This window comes from Centrocercus urophasianus, unplaced genomic scaffold, assembly GCF_019232065.1.
Source record: "Centrocercus urophasianus isolate 14NV4802_14NV808 unplaced genomic scaffold, USGS_Curo_1.0 seq_22, whole genome shotgun sequence".
NCBI classification, from domain to species: Eukaryota; Metazoa; Chordata; class Aves; order Galliformes; family Phasianidae; genus Centrocercus; species Centrocercus urophasianus.
In genome coordinates this window covers 3,503,878-3,524,890 of record NW_024884778.1, presented here as the reverse complement: position 1 = coordinate 3,524,890, position 21,013 = coordinate 3,503,878, and the positions used below count along the sequence as shown (strand labels likewise).

Here is a 21,013-nt window from a genome sequence, read left to right as displayed (position 1 = left end):
TGCAGGAATTCACGTGGGTTGCTTTTATGGTAAAGATCAAACGAGAGCAAAACCCCAGCAATGCAGGCTGGGGCTGGCTCCCTGCAGCAGTGGTGAGCGCCATGCTGGGAAGATGTGCTTCATCCCTTCAGCAACTCGCTATTTGGGGAGATGGACCACAGATGGAGGTAAAGCCCAGAGGGACAAGGCCATGATGTTTTCCACGCCTATCTGCTGACCAAAAGACAACATCTCCTATCCTCAAAGGTTCCACAGAAGCATCTCTGCCTGAGGCAATGTGGTCGTGGGTGAGTGGGTCTCAGCTGAGTGAGACCATCAGTGAATGAGAGCATCGTGTACTTTCTTGTTGATCTGACAGTATACTCACACGCTACAGCTCTATTTTAACCCTGTGCTGGGATGATAGCAGCAGATTAAATCCTGGTGGAAACCAGTCCAGCCACTACACTTGCAAAAACACGTTCTCACACATGCAGTAGCATCACCAGGGTGAGTGGCCTTTTGCCCTGAGAGAGGGGCTGGGTGCTTGCCAGTAAGCAGCCACACTCTTGCTCTACAGGCTGCATTTTCAAGTGCTGTGTAGCAAATCCCTTTTCAGCACACTGCATTGAAAATAGGGTTCAAGAAGACATAAAGAAGCCCCAATATTCAAGATGCTCGTGTTCTTTGAGTAAAGCCTCCTCCAAATTCTGCTGAGTCTGAAGAAGGCCCACAGGAGCTTCCAGCAACCAGTGGGCTGCTGCCAGTGGAGTGCTGCCATTTGTGTTTTGCAAGTGTTGCCTCTTTCATATTGCTGTTAACTCAAATCATGGCCCATCTAATTCGGGAAATCCTTGGTGACCAATATATCTTGGTGCCATGATGTTCGTGTGCAGTGGAAAGGAACAGCCCATCACGTTTTCCTAACTTCACGCCACCGTGCGGTCCCTGCGGAGCCTCATTTCCTAATGCTACTCTTCCTGCAGCCAGCCTGTGCAGCAGATAAATGAGGAACAGATATTCTTATTTACTGAGAAGACCACAGCCCAGCCAGGCTCATCTTGCACAGCTGGAGATTTGAGTCCTTTTTCTGAGAAGCATCGGGACATCAGATCGAGGTCCCCAGCATGCATTTGCATGAACCACTGGCTGCATTCATACTCACAGATGCATGGAGCACAGTGTGCAGGTAGTGCTCCATCTCTTTCTAAAACCAGCTCTTTCTAAACCCAGTTGCTCAACTTCCTGCAGCAACAAGGAGTGACTACACTATAGATGAAGAAATATTTCCTTCAGTTTACCCTAAATCCCAGCCAGTGCTGTAACCAGCGATTCCTTGTTTTGGCATTGCTGAGTGCTGTGATGAGCAGGAAGGCAAGGGTTCTCAATGGGCTCTCCAGGGACTGCTCTAGGGGGTGTTCAAAGCCACTGTGAAATCTTTTCCTTTTTCACATTTCAGTCTTCATGACAGCTTCCATCAAAGTATCCTTTGCACTTGGTCTCTCCAAGGGCAGCAGTTGGAGCTGGGACACTTCCAGCTCGTTTTGCTACCCTGTCTGAGATGGCATTTTAAGCTGCAACTGCTCTATGTTTAACAAGCATTGTGTCAAGGGACTTACCTCTCATCACCCATACCCATCCCTTGTTCGGTCAGGAAGCTGCTAAATGCTTGTTCACATCATGGTGATAATTGCCTATGAGAAAAGGTCTTCCATATTTCATCTTCCATTGCACAGCTGCACCAATCCAAATTCCTGCAGCTGACCTTTTCCTGCTGTTTCCTCCTCCTATATGAATGAACATAAATAGCTGAGACTTCCCCTCCTCTGCTCCCTTCTCTGCCCTTCCTGAGTACAGCTCAGAGCAACGTGGTCAACGATTTGCTCAGATCTGAAAAAAGCACAAGCAATTTTCATAGATGGGGCTTTTACTTTTCCTAGCAGCATAAACAGGATACTCTGCTCAAAATAAAACTAAACGCCTCAACATTATCTATCATGCACATATTATTCTCCAACTGAATGCTCCTATTTGCATGACATTAAACACAAACCCAGGGAAATACAACTTGTTTCAATAGATCAGGAATATAAAGAAATCGCTCCATGCGCTATCATCTTTATCGACATCTTAAACTTCCCCCAGCAGAAAGCTGCCCAGAATGAGGGCAGCAAGAGCAAGCTCATCCTGCAGCATCCAGGAACGAACTGCCTCCCATGGGAGCTGGGGCTTTCCTTTGGCCTTGGAACCAAGGAACTTAGGACTTTGGCTGCGCATGTTTATGTTTCCATCCCTGATCCAACGTCAGCTGGAAAAAAAAAGGCTCTGGGGGCTTTCTGTGCACAAGGACAAGCTCTCAGCCTGCTGCTGCCAGGACAGCAATGCCAGCAGAAGAAATGATGGCTGATGCCTGGCATCCACGCACCTAATGGTGACACTAGGATGGGCTCTGCAGGAAAAGCTGTGGCTGCAGCACGAGGAAGCCTTTGAAGTTGACGTTAGTGAGGTTGGAGCTGGTTTGAACTGCAGAGGAGAAGTGATACGAAAAGAAAAGGCTTTTATACTGACAGTCAAGCTTAAGCCTGCCCTCGCTGCATGAGAATTGTGAGCTCAAAACTTAAAGGGGGAAAATGAAAGGGCTGGATTCAGTGGACACACAGCTCAGACTCAGCTGTCAGGGGAATAAAGTCTTTGATAAAGAAAATCCCATCCTCAGCTATTCCCACGGGTGGCAGCAGTTTCAGCAGCTCCAAAGGCTGGGCTGTGCCATCAAGGCAAGCACCCAACGTCCTCCCATGCACTTCTACTCCTCCAGACTCATGGGCAGGTCAGTGCAGAGGGTGCCCTCAGCATCTCAGCTCCCTCCATGTCCCACAACAGCTCCAGCAGTGAAGATTCATTCACAAAATGTGCATTCATGCACAAAATGTAGCAGCAGCATATTGCATAGTCAAAGTTGGACCTTGAGAGACAGGGAAAAAAAAGCAAAAAAAAGCAGCTCATAATTACTTGGGTTATATTTGCCTTTCCAAAGGGCATAACATTTTACGTGATTCATTAAGATCAGGGCCTCGTGTGTATCTGTGAAGGCTGTGCTGGCACAGAAATTAATCATCTGAATGTATGGGGCTGGGTTTGATGATGGCTCCCGTGCCACCCGACCCTTGGGGACACTGTGGTGCCAGCACTCAGCTCCAGGCACTGCAGCCTGCAGCCAGCCCTGAGGTGCTCATGTTCTCCCCTCCATGGCCCTTGTGCTGTTGTGATAACAATCAAAGTGGTTTAATTAGAAGGAAAGAGCTGAACCAGAGAAGCTCTGCTGTAATGCGGCTTGTGGGTATTTTTGGTCCCAGTCCCCACAGTTGGTGTTTCTCTGTAGCAGCCAGGATGGGACCATCAGGTCAATGACAGGATGTGCTGGGCTGCTCCCAAGGCCAGGGCTGGGGGCTGCCGGCCCTTCTGCAAAGCCTCAGGCTGCATCCAGGTGGGTCACAGTAAGGGGAAAACAATGCATGTACACAACAGTCGATTTCAGCCCAGGGTATTTTTGAGATTGTTTTATCATAAACTCAAAGATCTACTGCTGTTCTATTCCTGCATAACTGCATGAGTAATTAATTACCGCTGTACAGCAGCCCAACCTTTCGAGTATTTGCATTTCACATTGCGTCCTTACTGGGAATAAGAGGTAACTGCACTCATCTGCAAAATGCCTCGGGTAACATTGATCATCAGGGGAATGGCAGAGTAAGGTGCACACTGTGTGTGTGTGTCACAGTGCCACTTCCCTGTCACTTCAGCTCTGTTTGTTAGCAGAAAATGTACTTTTTCTGCACTCCCTCCTTCAGCTCTAATCTCCTGCAGGAGGAGCAGAGGGTTTTGCTTTTCGAGATGCTGCTGAGCTCTCTGACAGCAGCCTGTGCTCCATGAGCAGGAGCTGTTCTTTGCATTGGGGCAGGAGAGGAGGCCACGAACTGGTGCAAGCATCCCCAGGGCGACGTGTCTTTTGGCACAGGGTGAATCTCTGACGAATTCATTTGGTAAGATCTCACAGACTTTCCACAAACACATTCCTGACGTAGGAGCCGAGAGACAGCTCCTAAAACCTTCACTAAGGTGGCATTAGCTCTGTTCTTCCATACAGAAATGGGGTTTGATCCAAATGTTGTAGGAACTTTTCTGCACACTTCAATGCCTTTTTGATCAGAAGCCTCGGTCCTTCTGGCACAAATATCCCTCCCCAGAGCTAAATCTCATTAGGAGTTGAAAAGACTGATGGAAACCGCACCACTGTAAGGGGAGGAAGGGCTGGGGTTGTTGCTCTTGTTTCCAGAGTATGAAATAAGGTATTGAATAATGAGTTTTTCTGGTGTTGCTTGAGTTCTGTGGGCAGATTGCTACAGCTGATTCCTAGCCATGCACTGTACAAACTTACAAGCAAGCTCCCTTGGTGACACACGAGGTCAGGGAGACCCACATTGGCCTTGTGTGCACGGGGAGGCAAAAGGTACCAGTGCTGAGCCCTGGGCTGTAACCCCCAGCCAGCTGGTGCTGGTACAAAGCCTCACTGTGGGTGGGATACGCCATGCTGCATGGCTGCAGACTGGGCCGGGGCTGCCAAGCAGGCGGGTGCTCCCAGGGCAGCAATGGTCATCCACAAATGCCCCAGAGGAGGAAATGATAACCGCAGACTTTCTCAGCTCAACACCGCAGGGCTGGCCACATTACGAATGAACTTTCTCCATTCAGACTCAGGTTTCATCACATTAAGAAGAAACAGAAGAAAGGCTGAAACTAGAGAGGGGATGGAAAGAAACAAAGAGCAGAGCAAAGCAGCATTAGTCATTAGCAATAACATGTCAGGAGATCCTTTTCAAAAATAACATAAACAGCTCACTTCGCCTCCTACGTCAGAAATGGTGATTCCATATCTGTTATTCTAGAGAAAGGGCTGTTAACTATTAATAATACATACAGACATTAAAGAAAGCAGAGAAATGATGTTACACGGGTAAGCAAACTGACAATACATAATCTTCAGCAACTTTGATTATTATTAAGCAGTTAAAGAGCATCTTAATAAGCTTGCAGCACGACAGAAGCTTGCAGCTTCAGAATGCTGTGCTCATACCAACCACAAAACCAGATTTTCTCAGGGCAGGTGTGTAGTACAGGGCTGGCCATGACTTCTGAGAGACGCTCGCTTCTTTCAAATTCCATCTCTTCCCTCAAATTCATCCACTGCTCTGTTCTGCCCGCCCATCCCTGACTCAATATCAAATATATTTTCAACTTGTCCTAATGAAAAATCTGTGAAACAACAGGAGTGAGGACAAGGGGAAGGCAGACAGCGGAGCAGTGAGGGGCTGTCTGGGTGGGGAGCAGAGGTTGGAAAGGGGCAGCAGCTCAATCTGTCTTCATTTTGCTGTTTGAATGTATTTTCCTCCCTTAACTTTACAGCCCTGAGTCCATTACTCCTCCTGTGAAGCTGAAATTATGGGGAAGAGTGGATCAGTGCATTTACTCGGTATTGTTATGTGTCAAGTACTATAGAAGTATTAAATTGGGAAGGAAATTTTAAAACCATTCTTCTGACATGAGTCACAGAAGTAAGCTATCAGGAGCTATGTCACAGGCTGGCAAGAAACATACAGCATCTTTATGATTCTTCCTTTTATGGAACCCAAGCCATAAACAATAGAAACAAGGGAAGGGAGAGAATGTCATTTCATTAGAGTAAACGTGACACAAATTTAATAATGAATAATAGCCGTTATCTATAAAAATATGAAAAGCCATTTTCAAAATCATTAGCTCTAATTGCAAATGAATTTTGCAGCTTCTTTTCTGTTTTGCATCCCTGTAATGAACTCTGATAAATTCAAGGGACTACATGTTAAATAAAGAGATAGAAGAGTCTAATTTGCTGCTTCATTAAACCGGCTTATTTCTAGAACATCTTGCTGTTGCTCTGAATTTCCCATCTCTGAAAGGTGGAGACAATGGAGCTATCTGTCTCTAATGTAGTGTGGCACACAATTAGGGATTCAAAAGGATGTGAATCTCTTTCCATCAGAGATACATGCAGCGATTATTATTTTATTACCAAATACTGTCAGCATTACATTTTTCCAACAGTTACTGTGACACCTGACTTGCATGTTAAGTTTGCACAAAGCGTTATAAAAAAAGTCAGATGGAGTTTATTTATACCACATTATTCCTTCTTACGTAGGCCTTCACAGAGTTTGAACGTTCGTAGAGTTCAATACTGAAGATTTGCAGTCAGAATATAAAGATGATGCTCTGTCATGTGGATGAGGTTTTAAGGCAGTGATATAGCACAAGCTCAACTTTACAAACCATGGTCACAAATCAACAAAAAACATATCTGAACCTCTATTCAGCAAAGCACTTATACACATGAATCTCAGGCACTGTCCTTTGCAGGGATAAATTTTTATGCAACTAAAGATCTTTCAGCTTCAATCAAAACTTACCTTCAGTCTTAGCTTTGAACTGATAAAGATGCTTTTTTAGATGCAGTATGAGCTTAGGTTTTACATCCATGATCAGAATGTGGCAAGTTATCCACAGGAAAGACTCACCTGGTAACCTGAAACACATCAACAAAAAGACATGAGGCATTTAGGGTTGTATTCTATCTCCATAAATCCATGTCATATCTCTATAGACATATATTCCCTTCACATACCTACTGAATGACCAACATCACCACTCATGTACAATGGGGTTACATTCCCATGTAGATTGCTAATGATGTGTGCTTCCCTGTCTCACCATTAGTGTTAGAGCTGAGAGACACAGCTCAGCTTAAAAGTTTGTGCTGCAAAGGAAGATGGACCCAGCTTTGACAACTCTACGCATAATAACTGCGATCACTTCCTCATGGAGAAGAGAGTCTCCAGCCAATCACATAACCCAAACTGCTGTGCCAGTATGATGGAGACCAAGAGCTGTAATATAATTTATAATTATACAGAGTAAAAAGGAGGGGAAAAAAACTACCTAGAATATTGGACTTCACAAGTCAGGACATTCAAAATCATGGCTCCCGCAGCACCCATAACTTAGCTCCCTGCACATATGTAGCATGTACAGCAGGGTAGGAGCTCATATTTATGCCTCGCTCTTGCTCTGCCAGAAGCAGAATTATGGCTGCTGAGGGAACTGTAACTTTGATTTTTGTGACTTTTGTGCATTGAATCTTTAAGAAAGGGAAAAAAAAGTCACCTGTTTGGATGGTGGCAAATGGCTCTCCTCCATTTGCCTTTATTTCCTCTCCTCCTGCCTCTTCAGGCCCAGGTAAAACTGTGGATTTTACACAATGAGAGAGGAATAGTTGTTGAAAAGAAGAGATGGCATCTTTGCATACAATCCCAACCCACATGGGGCCTTGGCAGGGAGACTGCCTTAAAAACACAACAACAGCCTTGGGAGTGAGTTTCTATTTACAAAATAGTGCTCACAATCACCATTTAAAATAAATCATACCCTCTCCCTGCAAGGGACTTACAATAACCTCCAATATACAGCTAACTGGAAGACATTCACAACCTTAGTTCTAAGTTCATCAAGATGAACATATTCACAAATGGAGCAAGCAGTGGTGAAAGTCTGAGCCTCTATTTCAGAGCCATTTACCAGCACCAGTTGCACTGCGGCTTTGGGGAGGTGAAGAAGACTGCATTTTCCTTTTCTGTCTGCAGCGGTAGTAGCTCTTATGTTGCCTTTTTGCTGGAAATGCTACTTGGGAGATTGGCACATACCTTCAAAGAAATTTTCTTCTGTTTCTCTTCTCAGCGCTATTAAGAAATGCCTGTTGCAGTGGCTCAGATGTGGTTGCAGTGAGGGGACGCCTTTGCCAAAGGCTGCAGGAACCAACGTGAAGCTTCCTGATGGCTTGGATAACCTTTGGGTTGTGTCCTAAATTGCTTCACCTCTTCAGCTTCTCTGCTGCCTCCCCAGCATTCCCATCACAGTGCTGACAGCCCTGTGTAACCGCAGCAAACGCAGCAGTGCACGCATCCATGCCCTGCTCACAGCTAACTGCAAGGAAAAAAAAATAGGTAGTGCTAACAAGGTTAACGTGGGGTGTTTTGATGTGCTGGGGCACACTGTTGGGATGGTTGGATTTGTGATCAATGTTTCTCATTCCATTGGGTCATTTATTTGTAGGAGGAAGAACAGAAAAGAAAATTAACCTGGACACTGCCTCTGTCTCCCTGCACAGCAATGCTTTCCTGTGGAGGCCCCACTGATTAAAAAAATGCTTTTAATTTGACTTCCTGGAACATTATGTTATTTTCAACTCCAATGTGGGTTTATTTCAGGCATATTTCAGGAGCTTTGAATGAACAAAGATGCAAGAAAATGTATTACATTTGGGAAAATCATACAAATGGTAAATGTCTTTTCAAATAAGTTATAATGATATTTCAAGGGCAGTTTAGACCTATTCAAATCGCACATTCTCATTACCATTCTTAGCAAGAGGCATAAGTCCTTCAATCTCTGTGTAGTTTTGCTACTCTCTCCCCACAATTTTCAATTTCCTTACAACTATTCATCTGATTTATTATTTCCCTCCTGTATTCTAAATGCACTGTAACCCCATACATTTGTTTCACTCTCTCAGTTTCAATACTCAAGGTCGTTAATACCCCCAAATCTTCTTTGCTTATAACACAACTTTAAATGTGCTCTTTCTTGCCCAATGGTTTGTTACACAATTACCAGTGCCAATATCATCTTGTTTTTATAGTTTTACGATTAAAGAGATAAAAATGAACTCAACTGAATAAAAGGTAAGAGCATGCTTGCAATATCTGTGGCAAGGCTGCTGCTGCTGCTCCTATTGCACAGATGATACGGAGAGATGCAAAATTAATCTTTTTCAGCATGGTGCCCAAAAGTTAACTAAGGCAAAATGAATTATGTAGCACTAACATTTGGCCCTTCTGATTAAGTGCTACTTAAACACATTTCAAGTTTTAAATCGATCACTTTGCGCAGAGAGGCAAAGTGCATGTCAGTCCAGGTGGTCCAAGCGTGCTTTGAAAACTGAGCATCCTCACCAGCCGTGTCCCCAAGTGCCACCCCCACATCTTTGCCTCCACAGCCCAGGCATCGTGCCCTAAGCCGTCCCAGCTGGGAGCCACACGAGGCCCCAGGGATGCTTGCCCCTTCCCTAGGAAGGAGAGCGCACACAGAGGCAGAGAGCCTTTGGGGCAGCTTGCTCCAGGTGCAGGATGGAGCCATCTCCCCTCTTTCCACACCCCGTGCCCTCTCTCAGCTCCCCAAGGCACAGCTGACGCAGGGAGCCCCAGGAGCTCTGCAGGGCTGGGGGAGGAGTGAGCTCACTGGACAAGGAAACCATGCACAGCAGGGACACATCCGTTTTCCCTCCTGCTAGCCCAAATCCTCCCTTTGAATCACAGCTTTGGCTTAAGAACAGGAGGTTTATGTAAACATATAGCTTGCTTTCAGTCTGAGGTGCACAATTCCTTCCTGTCTTTTATTTTTTTCCCCATGCAACCCACAGACCTGGCATCACACCCAAACACAGCAGACCTTGCTACTCTCTTCTGGGGGATACAGTGCACCACCACCTGGATACTGCTGTCACTTCTGGCTGGTAACAAAGCAGGCTCCTTTAGATCCTGGAAAAGTTAAGTTAGACGCAGCCTCAAACCAACCCTAGCTACATCCTCTCTCCCTTACCCTACAACATCAAGTAAATGTTGCATGAAGTTACCAACCCCTATCAGGACAAGAGGAGGCACCACTACACCCAGCCTCCAGGCAAGACCCTGCCAAGCTGAGCTCCCCTCCTCAGGACCTGCTCATTTAACATTCCCTAACAAGGGCTACAGCCCCACGTGGCTGGCTGGCTCGGTGCTAACAGACCGTTAAAGCAGTCATTAGAGAAGGGCTGTGCTTGCTCTTTGGCCTTCGGAGCTCAGATGAGCTGCTGGCTAGGCTCCTTGAGGAGCATCCTTAAGAAAATAACGTCTGATGACAAATTTACAGCTACAGCAACTGCATGCTAAGTGCGTTTTACCCCAGCTAGTTGCGTGTCACAAGTTGTCAGTACAGATTGGTGGGAAAAGAGTATGAAATATTCATGAAGTTATCAATGGCACTGAGATACCCAGTTAATTATGCTGCTCAGCACTTCCTTGCAGGCTCAGAGTGCCCAGCCCGACTTCCTCATTAACATAACGGTTTGATTGTGCCTTTATGGCAGCCTCTGAACCACTGACACACCGCCATGCTCTTGGACCAACTCCATCTTAATTAGCTTTGCTGCCACTGGAATTAGGCGACATGTTGTAGAAGTCACTTAAATTAACTCCCAACTCTTCCTCAGACAGATGGGGCCTCAGTACTCGTGCCTGCCTATTACGTTTGTTTAATCATTCTTTAAAGGACTGTCACAAACAGGCAGCATGCCATAACGTGTGGCTGCGTCAGAAATGTGACCTTATCTCCAGTTCTTTCTGAAAAAGAATGTGTTTCTTAGAAGGTATCTGCATTTCTCAAGGCAACACATGCTGAGAGGGACTACAGCATCGCCTTCCCGAAGCTCTCTGCTGTGCTAGCAACTGCAGGACAGCTGGAAGAAGCCCAAATGGTGCAGGGTGGGGAATTCTTAAGCATAACAGCCCAGATTTTACACTCAGTGGACTTTAATTTGAATTTAAAAAAAAAACAAACTTTGAACAGTTTCTACAAATGTTACGGTTTGACTTGATGATCCTGAAGGTCTTTTCAATCCTAAATGATTCCCTGATTCTATGATTAGCAGTGCTGAGAGTAACACAGCAACCATTCAGAAAGGGAGACTGGTTGTAGCCCTGTATTTGTGTGCAGGAGAGAACCAAAATCAGCAAACTAATATTCAAGAGACTTTTCTGAGATTTGGCCATCTACTAGGCTTCATCTGGAGTTACAAGCAGACAGTGCTTTTAGTTTGCAGCATTTTCCATATATCTATATATATCATTAAAAATTAAAAAAAAAAACAAACAACAACAACAACAACAAAAAAAAAAAGATGAGAAGTTTGCTTTAGTTTCTCTCTGCAGATTTGCTTTCAAGCTGCAGCTTCAGTCAGGATCAGTTTTTGAAGTTCAGCTGGCTCTGACAGCACACTTTGCTGTGCATGCAGACCGTGCGAGGCAGAACATTCCTGCAGTGATGCTCAGCCCTGCATGCTCCTTGCCCTATCCCATGCAATGCAGGGCTAAGCAGCAATTTAAATAGAACTGTCACTTGCACAAGCAGAGCTGGCAAAGACCTCCGTGAACATATGTTTGGAGACTTTAGCTCATTTCTCTCAAGGTACATTGCAAGATAGCAGCAATGCTATCATTCTTGCCTGATGTGATTTTATCTTACTGGTAGGACCACAGAACAGCATTTGAGAATCTCCCAGACTGCAGCTTCAAAAAGCATGACTTCCGCCATTCACTTGGAAACTTCATCCTATGTAGGCTGACTTCAGTGCTGACACTGCTGCCGATTTGCTCAGATTAATTTTGGAAGGCAGGCTTAATCTGCCATAGTGTGGCCTGTCTGCTACAAGTTATCCTGCTTTACTCCAAGCAATTCAGACCCTGATGCAGCAAGGCACTTAAGTACTTAAGTGTCATCTCATTCACTGCATGGGCTGTAGCACTCGCTGAGTCAGGGATACAGTACTTCAAAATCCCCCTGTTGCTCTGTGGCAGGACTGGATGTGGTGTGGTACCACTGCAAGGTGAAGGTGCTGGCTCTGGGTCATGTTCTCACTGACCCAGAGCTGCCCCAATGAGCATGTTGGCTTTTGGGGGAGTGGGGATGGGTGCTGCCCAGCTGCAGCTATGCTTCTGCACCCTGTGGAATGAGTCTATCAAACTGAAGTGGGTTTGGAAGCCACTCTCCTAGCTCTTGCTCCATTTGTGGTGTGGCATTAATTCCCTAACCTATTCTAAGATGTACCGTTATTCCCGTAGTGACTTCATGTGCTTCATGACTTTCTGCCACAAAGTGAGATCAAATTCTCTGTCTGCGGACCCACAACTCTCATCAACTCACTTTTCATGGCTCCAGGGTCACCATTGCCTTCCCTGGGTAAACTGTCTTGTCTATAAAGGAAAGAAACAACTATCCTCTACATAACGGTGCACAATAAGGACATGATTAAACCATACTGGGTGCTGAGAGGCAAACTACTACACTATGATGTTCAAAAAGCCAGAATAATGTGATGGTTATAAAGACAGACAGCTCAGGCAAAGACTGCCTAGAGCACAGAATGATTGTCAGGATGGGCAAAAATGTAGAAAATCATGTGAGTGTGTAAGCTGCCAAAGCCAATTAATCCAAAGAACATTTTGCAACCATTAGGCTTCTATTACTGTGCATGCATCATAATTACTATGGGTCTGTGTGGATATGATGGCTGATCTTTAACAATATCGAGTTTTCATTTGACCTTTAATTATTTTCGTTGCATTTGTTTGTGTCGAATCGTTGCAGCATCTGAAGTTTGAAAAATCGACTCGTTTGTAATTTGTCATTTCAAGTGGTGCTGCAAAAGAGCACTGATATCCTCCCAGGAGCAAAGGTGAGGAGTGGGGAAGGGATGCTGCTGTGCTGTCCTGTCTCACGATACCTTACAGCAACTCTTGCTGTTACCATCAGAGCCTGAATAATATCAGAAACATGGCGACCAAGGAAACTTCTGCTGATAGAAATGTACAGAGAGCACTTTTGTTCGGCAGCTTTAACTTGGGCATTGATCAAGCCGTAAGTCAAGAGTTGTCCAGCAGATCCTGGCCTATGCAGAGCTGACATCTCCTACACAGCAGGTCACTGCAAAGCATCTGTCCGCTGAAAGTTCCTGTCTTGGTTTCCTGCCCGAGATACCCGGACCTGCAGTCTCCGCAGTCATTGCTACCTCCCTGAAACTCCTCCCAGATGACTTCCAGTCTAAGGCTCTTACTGTTTTCTGTTCCTCTAACATTTATTCACATTTGTTATCTCACCCTCAGGGAAGCTGCAGGGCTCAAGCAGAGGACAGACTCCAGGCAATTGGCCTTCAGCTTTATGAGGAGGATCTTTCTGCCTTTCTCCTCACCCTCCTACCAGATCCTTCCTTCTCCAAACCCAACAGAGAGCAGGTCTGGAAAAAAAAAAAAAAAAATCAAGCCAGTCCTTCAGGGAAGTTCCATTGGGCCAAAAGAGAGCTCTTTGTTTCACGGTACTTTCTAAAAAAGAAGCATCTCTGGTAGAAGAGGTCATCTCAGAGCATTTGCCTAGCCTTGCCTGTCTGAGGTTTCAAGGCGATTAAACAGATGGATTTCTTTAGGCGAGTCATTACCTGTTAATCTCTTTTCTTTTCTGGGGAGGTGGTTGTGAACTGCAAGTTACACTTTGTTTTGTTTCCTTACCCAGATGTTATTTTAAGTGTCTGAGTTCTATAATTGTGAAGTGCTCTGGGCAAGAGAGGCAGAGAAGCAGCAGATGAAGAAAGCTGCCTCGCCTCTCTGCTAGCATTCATCCAGCCCTGTTTGCTCCACAGGATGAGCACAGAGAGGTGAAGCAGCCCCTGCTAGATGCACAGAGCTGTTGGCCTGAGGGATCACTGAGACGGGCAAAGAGACCTCTTCTATGAAGGAGGAACAGCAAAAATCCCTTTTGCTGGTCAGAGCACACCAGGTTTTTGGTGATGATGGCTGTCATTCTTTTTTTCCATTTGAAGGAGATGGAAGACTCCATTTATCTGCTTCATTTGCACCTTGAGACATGAAAGTTTTCAACGTGATAATCGTGAAAGCAGCTCTACAGCCAGCATGAGTCAGGGCAGCACTTAGGATTTTATTTTTGTGTGTCTGCATTACTTCAGAATGGCAAAGAGCTTCGTGCGCAACCAAACTCAGCACTGCCCCATCTCTCCTTCAGACCAGCCCTGACCTGAAGTCCCACATGTAAAGCTACACTGAGCTACTCCCCTCCATCCACACCACTCTGGGCCTCTCCTTCCTTCTCTTTTCCCCCTTCTATCTAAAACACATTGGAAATTACGCGGAGCCTGAGCCCTCAGCACTCATTGCTGACCACCATGCTTCGGGTGTGCACATCTCAGTCCATTTCCCCAGCCATGCAGCTCACACCACAGATCAATCACCAGCTGCAATGCATCCATTTTCACACAGAGGGTGGTGAGGCACTGGAACAGGTTGCCCAAGGAGGCTGTGGATGCCCCATCCCTGCAGGCATTCAAGGCCAGGCAGGATGTGGCTCTGGGCAGCCTGGTCTGCTGGTTGGCAACCCTGCACACAGCAGGGGGTTGAAAGTAGATGAGCTTTGTGGTCCTTTTCAACCCAGGCCATTCTATGATTCTATGATTCTAATGACTAATAGAAACATTTACTTCAGGTGAAAGCTCACAGGTACATATACAAGTGAAAAGTACCTTGGAAGCCCAATTAAAACAAGTGGGCTGAAATCCAAATATAATTTTCTCCCTGTCCAGCTTTAGTGGCAGTCATCAAACACAGCTGGTTGTCATGCTATTAATTTTTATCACCACTCCTTTAGCAGCATGATGGAAGCAGAGCAAAAAGATCTTAGATACATTCTAAATGGATGGTTCTGAATGAGCAGAAAGCGGGTGAGCGCTCATGGGAACACCTTTTGAAGCTATTAGTTGTTTAAGCAGTTTGTTGGAAGAATAGGGAGCTGTGCATGGCTCCTTGCCATGGAGAGAGCTTTCCTGGTTTGTCTACATCAAAGGCTTGGAGCTGCACCGCCTACTCATTTGATCTTAGTTCAGCTCAAAAAGCTGCGCTTCATGCACTTCTAGGTATGACTTAGACGTGAAGCATGACGCAACGGTCCTTTGATGAATAAGGAAACATAGTCTGCATATCATCTGTGCCAGGCAGATTTCATCTGATTTGGGGGAAGAGGTGAACACGTAGCAATGCACGCACATACATGCGGCTATAAATAAAGCACGAGATGCTGGCGAGGGAACAGGAGCCAAAAGCCACTCCTTTCATTCAATTCATTGCCCCAAATCATCTCTGTAATTTCATCACCCTAAAAATATCCTCAGAGCCAGAGTTCTCAATGCAAACCACGATTGTTTCAAACAAAGCTCAGCGTGCTGGTAGGTGCTATAGCAAAAGAATGGGAACAAAGCTGCTCTCCCCTCTTGCTGCCAAGCGGGTGATAACAGCAGTGATAACAAAGGACTGTTAAGTCTCCGTGGCTGCTCTTCAAAGGAGGAAACAGACCAGTGGTTTCTGCCTAGGAAGGAGATTTTCTCCCGTGTCTCTTTTGAAGCAGGATAGCCAAGGCAGGGACTCCCTGAGCCACAGAGCACAGAAATCAGAGTGAATGAGGAGGCTTGGAAACCACCAAACCTTAAAGCGTGTATACACAAGAGATTTCCAGGTACTCAGACATCTGAGCAGAGGCAGTTTTTATAGGTCTGCTTTTAAAGGGCTGGATCTACTGAAGGAACACCAACCCCTGCACATAAGGGGAGATGTGAGGAGCTGGGAGCGGGCAGAGCATGCAATGAGTGCTCCTGCAGGTCCCAGGCAATGCCTCTTCTGTCTGCCAGCAAACCTGCCTCAAAGCAGAGGATTCATGCTGCTGAGCTTTCTCACAACCAAGAGCAATGAGCACCAGCCTGTGTGGCTTCAAGGGTCCAACCACTGAAGAAACCCATGGCACTCCTATTGGCTCCATTTTGTTGGCGTTCACCAGATGCCCCCAGCATGGTTTGCAAGGGAAGCCTGCTGTACGCCAGCATGTAGCAGGGCCCTGCTAGGACTCTGAGTGTACTTCTCAAGAGAGCACTCAGTGACCAGCTTAAATAAACGCAGTGTAAGCAGATCAAGGCAGGTATTTCTGCATTCAGTGGCTGCGTTGAAGCAGTTGCATTATAGAAACCAGGTTCTGAGAAACTACACTGAGCAACAAAGGCACCATTATCACATTAGTGCCTGAGCCCAAGACTGCCGACATCCACAGAAGTTCTTTAGTGACTCTAACAGGCTGTGGATCAAGCCTGAAGAGGGACCCACACACCACACCATTTAAAATCAAGGCTAAGTCAATCAGCTTTGTGTAATAACATGATTTCCTTCCGTGCTGCCTATGGCTAATGCCTGGGTTCAGACTTTGTGTGCCAGCTGTTAACAGCCTCTCTTGCATGCAGAGCATCAAGGAGTGGCTCTTGCAGACCTTCCCATGCAACGGGACCTGACCATGCCATGCATGAGAAGATGCCATTCCTCTGCTCAAATCAGGGCAGGTTCCTGCAGTGCAGAAGTTCAAAACAGGCATCTGGCACTGATGTTTGGCTGGCAGACAGGTGGGCTGGAGCTGTGCTATTCAACACATGCCATGTCTTGGGGCAAAGCGTGGGTGAGGTCAGCTCCTCACATCCATCCCTGTCCTGGGTAGCATTCATTCCCTGCCTCGCAATCAGTGTACATCCAGCTCCAAACCCAAAAACAACAGGGCTGAGTCAAATCCACTCTGGGCGACCGGCCCCTAATGCAGTGTGTTATTTGCTTGGTTATTGGAGATATGGTGCCAGGCCCTATAACACAAATCATTTCTGAAAGAAAAATTATTCTACAGTGTCAACAGCATAGAGTTCCAGCTACGCCAGAAGAAAACAAGCTGCAAGGCATTTTGCAGAGATGAAGAAATGAAAAGGCTCTTTGCCTGCATTTTACCTTGCACAGATGGAAAAGAAGTACAAGGCACTCTGACATTCATCACCCTTAATAGGTGTCCCAGGGCTGAAGTCTCACTCACCATGCTGAAAACATAGAGCCAGCTGCAACTCGCAGCCTTCAATAAGAGAAGCAGCCGTTTGTACAGAGATGTGAAATATTTAGCCACAAAGTGTTCCATTTCACTTAATTTGATATCGCTTAATGCTTGGAAAACTTCTATTAACAAAATCACCAGAGATTCAGATTCCTACTGCATCCAAATGCATCCAGAAAAGAAATGTGTCCATTTTCTGTGCAACAAATGCTCAATTGCAGATTTTCTGGATAATAAAGTCTCCAGCCCAACTATTTAATTACTCAGCTGACTGGTGAAAGAATATGAAGCTACAGAACTCCATAGCCATGTGCTGGGAACTTTGGAGTAAGTTATAACAAACGTTAGTTTTAAAAGGCACCAAGTCAGCTATTTGGAAGCTTACACTTATGGATAATGATCATTTAATAATTATGCAAAGAAGTGCCATATTTCTCACATAATCTTTTCTCATGAGGCCGAAAATATTTTCGCTGTTAGAAACAGGAATGCTCTTCATGCTAGAGTTTTAAACCAAGATCTCAGTCCAACACGGGAAGCACATGGCCAGATTCGCTTGTTTCGCCAGACCCTTGTTTAAGCATAAATGTCCTGCCATAAAATTGCAATGCTGAAAAAGGTCCAAGTGCCAGCTTTGGGTGTAACCCAGAGCACCATGATCCTTACTCCCTCCTCTTCTGCCCCGCACACTTACAGAAAGGCAGTCACATCTCTGCCATGGGTTCTTATGCTAACACTGGTTGGAGAGCCGGCATCCTTCTCCTGCCTTAGACAGTTATTAGCCACAGTATACTTCCAGCATTAGGTAATTTGTAATTACATTACTAATTACATCACCAATTGAGTACAATCTGCTGTTTCTGGAATTCTCTCACTAATCAAGCACTGTCCTCAAGGCACAAAGAATACACTGACATCGAGCAGCAGGAGCAACTAATCTCAGCATCCTTGTTATCACAGGATCCCCGCTGAGCTGCTGCTGATCGGATGAGCCTGCAGAGCCTCAGCGTGCTCTGGGCAGCTCAAACAGTGCCTCTATTCATGCTGCAGCAGCCAACACAGCTCAACTCACCAAGGAGTCATGTGGAAAAAAAGCATCTCCCAAAGCAGGGTGAGTTTTGGACTCACAATATACAGGGGGGTCTTCTCCTCAACCACAGTTCAGCCCCAGAGATGCATTGGATTGGCTTCTCGGGTAGGAAAAAAGCCCCACACAGAAGTGGTTTTATTGCAGAATGTTAAGAGACCTCAGCTGGCCTCTACCTGACAGTGGTACTTCCCTTCAGAAGTTCCCACTGGCTCCAATTTCACCCAGAGACCAAACACAGATACTTCAAAACTGGGAGAGCGAGGTGCTCGCTCAGACTGATGTCCTGCAAGCTGAGATGTACGTGAAAGGCTGCGCTCAGGTGGTGATGGAAATGTGAATCATTTGCTTAATAAGGGGGCCAAATTTTGCTGCTGTTTTTGCTGGGTTTTCAGTGGAATAATCTTGATTTCTCCTGCCAGGCTTCTGCTATTGCTCTGTGCTCTTCCCACCGCTGCCGTCATTGCAGCTAGCCCTTGTCTGCTCAGGAGATTCATGGTATGTATATTTTTGTGCATGGTGCTCTTGAGATGTCTGAAAAATGTTCCTGCGAACCAGGCACTGATGGATCACTCTCTGGAGAAGATAAATTCCTGTCTGCTTCCTTGGTCCCTCTGTTATGGTGCAGTGTGAATACAGATTTGTTTGGAAAGGTTGAGTTAAAACAGTAATGTGCCTTTCTCTTCTTATATTTTATGTAATGCAGCAATTGAAAACTAAAGATATCAGCATTTGAACAGATGCTGGGCTTGCTTAGCTGGAGATGTCTCATAATTGTCTAATGCTAACTTTGCCTTTAGGATTTTCTGTCTGGTTTTCACAGCACAAGCAGGAGAATTCACACTGTTGCTGGGGATTGCTCATACAGCTATGCAGACCCCTGCCCCTGCCCACCCCCAGCTGAGACCCCGGGGCAGGATCAGCACCCACTGCCTGCCTCAGGGCAGGGTCCAGGTCTCCACACTTTCTGCAGAGTGTTCCATCAGGAGGTGACAGAGCCATCCCTGCCTACAGCCCTGCTCTGAGCACCCGGCTGGTCCACAAGCCCATTATAGCTAATGGAAAACTGTTCAGCTGGGCTCTGGAGCCAGCCTAAAGTGACAAATCAAAATGGTTTGAAGGTGGTATAGCCAGAGGTGTGGCTCTGCTGCATAAACCCCAGTAGGAGAAATCCTCCATGGTCTCAGCCATGTCCTCTCGCATGTCAGGCAACAGGAGCAGATATTCCACCCCTCCTGGAGGAACCAAACCAGACCTCAAGTGTTGCCAGTGGGGACTTAGGTGCTATCAAAGGGCACGGCAGCTGCTGCCATGCAAGAGAAAGGTGGACATTTGGCTTGTAATTAACAGTTCCTTTCTCTCCCCAAATCCTTCAGCCCAGGGTGGGAGTCATGTCCTGCTGTCCCTGCTGAGCCATGGAACAATGCCACAGGGCACCATGGCTGCTTGGGAGCAGTAGGTGGAGTGGCCAAACACTCAGTCCTCCCTCTTTCCCTTTGCCAGCTGTAAAAGGCTAGAAAAGCACTTCTCAGTGATGAAACAAAGCAAAGAAAGCACAAATGAAGGAATATTGTCAAAGAACAGTTTGAAAAGGAGCTAAAAGCACAGGACTGCTTTCAAGATACACTCACAATATTTTCCAGGACAATGAATCCACAGGAAGCACTTCCATCAGCTTGTTGGCAGCTCCCAAGCTGAATGCCAGTAATTTGGCAGCAGGCTGCTGCATCCAGCACGTTGCATGTTCAGCAGCTCACCAGTCTCACCCCCTCTTAGGGTTATGGTAACCTCATTACTCATTGCAGACATTACTCATGTCTGTAACAACGCTTTACCTTTACACTCATTTTGCACCAAAAGCAATTACTCCACAATGGCAGCAGATGAGACGCTCAGTTGATCCAGGTGAAGACAGGATTTGGCTTTAGCAAAGCCTTGCTCCTGCCCCCGCATTCTCACTACACAGCATTTCCTTATTGAGGGTAGTGCAAGGCACAGCATGTCAGCCTTCATCCCTCCACCCACTGGCTTGAAATACTGATATTCAATTTACAATTAAAAAGAGAGAACAGAAGCAAAATGAAGAACAACATTTATGCATTGTTGCAAACTGCCAGCTTGCCTGAGCTGTGAAGTCCCTAGACTATTTTGGGATAATTCGGCACCTTTCAACTGTCACAGAAAATTTCATGGGGGATGATGCTTGGCATTGTTTATATGACATTAGCTTCACCTTTTCATCCTACTGGGGACCATCAAATGCAAAATTGGATTAAATTTGGCAGATCACATTATATATGGGGAAGTGAGAAATACTGCTGTATCACAATTGATTTTCCCAAAGGCACCAGGCAACCTCTGATATTTTGATACCGAGACGATAAACGATTTTCCGCTGGTAATTTCCATACTCAGTAAGCTGAGAAGTTTTTCTCAGTATGCAAATGAGGTTTATTTAAAGCATCATTTTCTATTGCCTACAATTAGATTGATCTGGATGGCTGCAGGAGGAGGTTTGTCTTGGTGACGCTGAATGGGCAGGAGCAGGGGTAAGCCCTTCATGCAACAGAGCCTTTAACCTAAACCAGGTTTGATTGTTGGGATTGTCACAGCTGGGCAAGGCAGCAGCATGGTGATGATGATGATGATGGTGATCTTTGCTCCTTGGATGAAGTCTCCAACATTTCACAATACTGCTATCAAATTTTCCCAAGCCACATGCCTGTGCAAAGAACCTATGCCTCCTTCTCACTACCAGTTAGATGGCACTTCACTAAATGGATAGGGTTGGAGGTAGCTCCTTCCCATCTCAGACCTTCACTGGGTGTTAGATGCCATCAGATCCAATCACAGTTCTCCTCAGCCTCTGGCTTAGCAGGTCACAGGCTCCACATCACTCACTGAAAACCTTCAGAGGTTCCTCTGGTGATCTCCAAGGGATGTGGGGGAGATGGAGCAAGGATCAGTTTAGTCAACCTTGATGCAAGGGCCAGAAAGGCAGTGAAAAGCAGAAATGAAATCCAGAGGCTGGGATGCTGCATGCCCTTCTCTTCCCGCAGCCCTTCCCAGCCCTCCAACAGA

General features: G+C 45.9%; 1 long non-coding RNA gene across 1 annotated transcript; it reads right to left on the bottom strand.

The window, feature by feature from the left end:
• Positions 1-1,437: 1,437 nt before the first annotated feature.
• On the bottom strand, positions 1,438-8,039 carry LOC122162863. Its single transcript, XR_006169707.1, has 3 exons — positions 7,770-8,039; positions 6,480-6,595; positions 1,438-1,766 (listed from the first exon to the last, which is right to left on the bottom strand). It is a non-coding gene; the product is annotated as an uncharacterized LOC122162863 (long non-coding RNA).
• Positions 8,040-21,013: the final 12,974 nt, after the last annotated feature.